Here is a 6913-nt window from a genome sequence, read left to right as displayed (position 1 = left end):
AACAGGCTTCCATATACAATAAGTATTCCAAATGCTTTAATAGAGCATTCCAAAATGAGTCACTAATTTTTATTCACTTTAAGGTTTCATGTCAGTTAGAATGCTAGGCTCACTATATTTGTTTTTCACACCCCTGAAGAAACTTCCTGTCTCTTTATCCTTGTTTTTCACTTTACATTCACATATTCTTGGGCAGTGAATATAACACTTTTGCTAAAACAAACTCTCTTCTCTAACACCAACTACTGGGATTTCCCCATTAATGTTCTCGTTCTGCTATGTGTTTGTATGGGCACACAATGAACACAAGCTGTGGTGGTCAGGCAAACAAGAAGAGAACCACTAGCTAGTGAGTAATTTAAAGGGGTGTGGTATAATGCCCTTTTCACAAAATGTAAAATAAATATCTTATGTCCCCAGAGTGTATATGTGAAGTTTCAGCTCAAAATACCCCACAGATATTTTTATATAGCATGTTAAAGTTGTCACTTTTTGAGGGTGAGCAAAAATGCACCGTTTTTGTGTGTGTCCCTTTAAATGCAAATGAGCTGCTGCTCTCTGCACAGGGGGCGGAGCTACAACAACTTGTGTCCTTTTACCTCACACAGACATGCACTGAAAATTTCAAAAACTTTTAGCCTTTTATGTTCAAACCAGAGTCAGAAAGATGGAGAGACAACATTTCTGAATGGTTAGTTTATGAATTTATTTAGCTTATGTGTAGTTATCTTCCAGTCATTGATTAGCATATTCTGTCTTGATAATCTATAAATCGTGTCCCGGGGGTGGGGTTTCTGTAAATTTTAGGGCTAGTGATGTCACTAACCCGGGAGGAATGTCGTGTAGTCCCTACCAGCCGTTTGTTGTAGTCCTTAAAAAACGATTTATTTAAAAGCAAATATCTCCCTTTGCTTTAAAGGAGAACTCCGGTCAATTTTAACATTGAGCTCATTTTTTTGTACATTTGGAGTGCTGTCAGTACAGAGAACAACGACAAAAATCGGTGTTGCCTACATCGTGTTATCCTGTTTTTAAAATAGTAGGCCATAGTAATCGATTGTCGAGTTCACGCGCATAGGTTTATCACGCTGGCTGAATAAACATCATTTTTATTAATATCGTTCACATCTACTGCAGTCAGATTAACCCACGTTCACCCCGAAGGAATCACTCACATGACCTGTGCACTTGTAATGACACATCAAGGATGTTAAGAGGCTAAAAGCAGGTTTAAAACTTGCCCCATTGAAGTCAACAGGGTACAAATTTTAAAAAGAGGATAACACGGTGTAGGCAACACCGATTTTTGTCGTTGTTCTCTGTACTGACAGCACTCCAAATGTACAAAAAAATTAGCTCAATGTTAAAATTGACCGGAGTTCTCCTTTAAACTTTTACCGTCATAACTTTGCAGATGTTGTTTATGCTCAAAAAGCAACACTCTAACTAAAGTTAGAAAAGTGAAATCATAATCAACCACCCCTTTAATGATTAATTATAATGTAAACAAAACAGAGATTATAATGGAAATCAGCCAACCTTTCAACACAGAGGGCATTCATTCATAAGCCAGTAGCCATGTGCCACCCTCTGTGCATAAATCAGGAATTACAGTGTCGACTCCAAACCAGAGAACTGCTCACATATTAATCAAAGTCATATTTACTAAGCCTACACTGTAAGTAAGTCCATTGCAAATGATGTGTTCCTCTATACAGCCTCAAAGGATAATTCAGATATATTTAGCAAAATCTCTGGCCAGGGGCTGTCACACTTCGAAACGTACAAAAAAAGCAACATAAAAGTAGTCCATACTGTGTGTGTGCTATATATTCCAAGTCTATTTAAGCCACATAAAAGCTTTGTGTGAGGAATACAAAAGCAACATTTTGAACTACTTCTGGTGGATCAGATTCAGAACGATGATCAAAACATAGACCGAGTAGATCAAGTGCATCAACACCCTCAAAGCTTCACAGTCCTATACCTCGTCCTGGGTCGACATTTCATTCAGTAACATTAGGCAGTTTTGATTTATATGCTGTTTAATGTTTGATGATCGTGTTGCTTTTATCACTTGTTTCTGCTTCTTCTCCACCTGTGTGGGACCATGGCTGATGTGTTACATGGAAAAAAGAAATTCAGCTTCAGTTATAGAAGTATGTGCCAAATTTTGCTGCATTTAGGCCTTAAACGAATATTGAACAGGTCATGAACACATCAAAAAGAACAGGGCACTGAGATGCAACGCACTACAGTGGCCACTTCAATACAATATATTGTTTACTTTGACGTGTCCAGTGTAGACAGTCTCAAACAGTGTGGCATATCATGTCAAAAATGTACCCTGTGCAGATACGTTGAATGGGTTTATTATAAGCGAGACGCTTACTTTCCCTCTAGACAGAGTGTTTGCCTACTCAATTGCTTGCTCATGGCACATAGCAACACAGTTAAAAGCATTCCTAATATGTTGGACCTTTTATTGAAACTTTGTTTTTGTTTTGTTTTTTTGCTTTTCACCGATTGATCACTGGTCACCATCCTCTTTGTATGGAAAAGAGCAGTGTGCACATTCTGCTAAATGTCTCCTTTTATTTTCCACAGAAAACAGAAACTTGTACTGGTATAAAACAATATGAGGGTGAATTTTCATTATTTAACCCTAAGTTGTGGGTCAAGTTGTCAGCGATACCGGTTAACCTATGGTGTTTTTATTGAATTTGTTTTACTTTTTGTGATTTTTGCTGATGAACATGTCTGAAAACAAATTTGCTGTCTACAAAATTTCGATTGTGACGTTTGCGGGTCATTTTGACCTGCATATTTCATGGTTAAAATCACACAAATTCTTACAAAATATGAGAATTTGATGTTCCCCATTCAAAGAGATAGGAGCTGCACTTGCATGACCGAAAATGCTGCCAGAAAGGCGTTTCAAAGATGGCCGCCGAGTGAAATGACTTGCCTTAAAGAGAAAGTTAATTTGCAACTACATGCCAACTTATTGGAGTTTAACCGAGCCCTAACCTAATCTACTAATAATGAGAGTTACTTCTAGTTAGTAGAAATGTCAAAAGTGGATTATCAAAATAAAGTGTAACCCCTTTTTAATGTATTTATATTTTTTTTATAGTGTGTGAGTATTAATATTAAATCATTATTGTATCATGAGTGTATGTATATATACATATATCATGTGCGATTTTTGGTGAATATTATTGAACCCACTTAACAGTCATACCCAGATTTTTTTACCTAATGCCGCAAATCTTGGTAATATAGAAATCGATTTTGCCACAAATATGCAGATTCTTGGTTTTGGACAATTTGATTTCATCTAACAATTACATTTTTGTAACACTTCTACACAACATACGATACTTCGAACATGTGTTGCAGGCAAAGAGGCAGCACAGTGGTCATCTTTGCCGCTCTGGTTATTGGTTGTGATGTCAGTTTAACCGTAGACCTTAGTGATTGCGGGTCTGAAGACCTTTTTGTCTGCTGCTTAACTTATTTAATCAGCAGGCCAAGGGTTTACAACAACAACTATTTCACTGAGTCAACCAAGACTCACCCAAGACCTCACTTTACACGCCCCAGGCACTGCACACTCTGCGAACAGACACACACACACACACACATGCCGCTTGGTAGTCATCTGGAATGTATTGCTGTTACTTCGTTCTTGGCATATTTTTTCTTGTGCTCCCCGGCCCCACGCTCCTGTTGTCGTTGTATAAGTGATACACACTGCACTGAGCTCAAGATGGAAAAAACTATCATCACGCCGCAACATTAGCAGTGATAACAGTAGCATTAGCAGTGGAATTATTACTGAGAGCAGATTTCTGCATCGCTGCACGTCTGGACCATTGCCATGGCTTGACATCTCCCCCTATGTGTCAGAAGAGTTAACGCTTCAGTCTGTAAACTATTAACCAGGTGAACTTTAGTATTCCAGAGCCAGACTTTTGACTGTCTGCAAGGTCTGTTTCACCTTACAGCTTATTCCAGCCATTTTAGATGATCAATGACAAACAAACAGGGCCACAATGAAGACTATTCTTTTAAAAAATCTAGTTTTAAACGCATGCCAAGTTCTTATTTACCATTTGTATTTATGTTGGAGTCATCTTGTTTAGAAAAAAAAAAACTTGCCATTTTCAAGAAAATATGTTGGGTAGTCGCTAATCTTGCCTTGTCATGAAAAGGGTCTTCATGGGTCCTTTTGACTGTTTGTTTTTGCATGTTGGTTCTGCAATATTAAGTAGTGAAATAAGTTGTTTGTTAAAAAAAAAAATGGTGACAACACTTTAGTTTAGGGTCCAATTCTCACTATTAACTAGTTTATTAGCATGCAAATTAGAATATTGGCTGTTTATTACTTATAAAGAACTATGAATGCTTTATTCTGCATGACCATATTCAACATCCCATATACCCAATCCCTAAACTTAACAACTATTAATAAGCAGTAATAAGGAGTTTATTAAGGCAAAGGTCGTAGTTAATAGTTAGTTAAAAGTGATAATTGGACCCTAATCTAAAGTGTGACCTTTTTAAAAAGTAATAATAACATATTCCAAACTACTACTTTTTTTTTTTCATTATATCAGGACAGTTATAGCACCTTGACTCATTTCATTTGTTGTATTTTATTAATTGGCTAATAAAAATATAGCTTACATTTTGTATTGTCTAATATAGTTTACTATTAATAATAATAATTTTATGCCGATATGTTATTTTAATTTTAATTTTAGACCAAGACAAAAGCTCTTGTCTCTCAATATAATAATATACAGTAGTCTATATTAGTAAGTGAAAGGTGGCATAATAGAAAACATCATACAAAATATAATCTGTGAAGACAGTAATATTGTGGTCAGGGAAACTCTCACAGGAAGAAGCCAGACGCTTTTGATGAGATATAGATATGTGCACTGGTCCACGGAGACCCATAAGACAGACAGAGAGGCATGGGAGAGGAGAAATACAACACTTATCTACAAGTAATGTGTTGATACACACCACTTATCTGCAGGGATGTGTGGTGCATATTAGGTTTTCCAGCTGTTTAGATGCATCAGAAGAGGAAATGAGGTTAAATAGGTTTTATCACATGTTAAAATTAGCACAATTCTATGCATCTTTTATATAAGACAAAAAACCTTAAGGATATATGAGTGTTAAGAAGTCTATCAAGTCGACATAAACACTTTGAGTTGGAGCCATGGGATACAGCCTGTCAGCACATCTATAGATAGACTGTTCCTGTGATGTAATGGAAGAGTGTTTAACTTGGCTTCAACGTGTGGATGTATTTGACGTTATAGGTGTGTACTAACTGCTCATGCTTAGGTTTACATTGAACGAGGGACCTGAACCAAATGTATCTTTTAAAGGTAGGATATTTTGTCTAGGGCAACCTATAGCAACACCCTAGCAACCACACAGGCAATTTACAACATTTTAGCATCATAGCAAAACCCTAACATCAAAGCGGCATGTTTTTCTAGTTCAGAAAATGTAAAAATGTATCTTTACATGCCTATCTGTTTATGTGTTTCTACTGAACATTCAGCGCATAGTAAACACATTCGAATATCTGGTTGCGTAAACAGAGATTTTGTTAGAAGTTCTGGCCATAAACTCATTCAGTTGATTTCATAAACTCAGTTGATTTCATTCTTGGCTTGTTTAATGTTGATACAGTAAGACTCTGAGGACTGGTACTGCCGCTGACCTTTCTGCACGTTAGCAAATTTTTCAGCTGTCTTTTTTTCACACCCTCTCATTCTCCACACATACTTTGACAGTTCACACAACACTTTCACATTTCTTCAACTGGCATGCATAAATTCACTCTCACATTATTAAAACGTTGTCAGATTTCCTCGGTTTTCGAGTTGTGTCTGATTCTTCCCACTCTACTAAATATCCTATTTAGGATATTCTAGAGCAGGGGTGTCAAACTCAGTTCCTGGAGGGCCACAGCCCTGCAGAGTTTAGCTTCAACCCAAATTAAACACACCTGATCAGCTAATAAAGTCCTTCAGGCTTATTTGAAAACTTCAGGTGTGTGTGTTGAAGCAGGGTTGGAACAAAACTCTGTAGGGCTGTGGCCCTCCAGGAACTGAGTTTGACACCTCTGTTCTAGAGGCATTACTGGTAAATTCAATAGCAATAAAATTATGCAAATTCAGCATATTCATTGACTGCATGATTGAACACATATTTTTTAAATTTTCGTTGTATTGCAAGAAAAGCTTGGATCATTGGTGTCAGGTCAAGCTGTAATATCAAAGAAGACAGTAGATGGGGATTGAGACCTAAAGGGGTTTTTTTTGTTTTGTTTTTTGCTGTGGTGAAAAAATAGCAATAGAAGACAATACAGAAAATGGCATGATGGGAATTGGCTGCCATGTCTGTCATTGTACAATAAAATGGAAATGATATAATGAAGTGGGTCTAACAAACTACATAAATGCTGAATGTATGATGCATTTTGATTTTGTGGCAACATCGACCTTCAGGCTGCTGAAAGAGCTGGGAGTCCATGGACAAGCACTGCACCAGATCATCAAAGAAACAGCAACCACTGCATAACGCTGTAATCAGTGGCTTTGGATCAGGCGTAAAACACCCCACTTGGGCCCCAAAATGATGGAGACACACACCTGGGCCTGATTAGCTTAGAGTTTAAAAGAGACAATAACCATCTTGTCCTGTGTGTTCAACTTGTTCCCATTAAGAGAGGAGGCTACTATACAAAACCAGAACACACAGTGAGTTCTAGCCACATCTAGTGGTCACTGACAGCATAAATAGGTGTCTCTGTACTGAATGGTGATTGTGATGTTACACTAGATTCATGGTCACCCTGATGATCAATGCTGTCCATACG

The sequence above is a fragment of the Scardinius erythrophthalmus genome (assembly GCF_964197995.2).
Source record: "Scardinius erythrophthalmus genome assembly, chromosome: 4".
NCBI lineage: Eukaryota > Metazoa > Chordata > Actinopteri > Cypriniformes > Leuciscidae > Scardinius > Scardinius erythrophthalmus.
Note: the sequence above shows the minus strand (reverse complement) of the source record.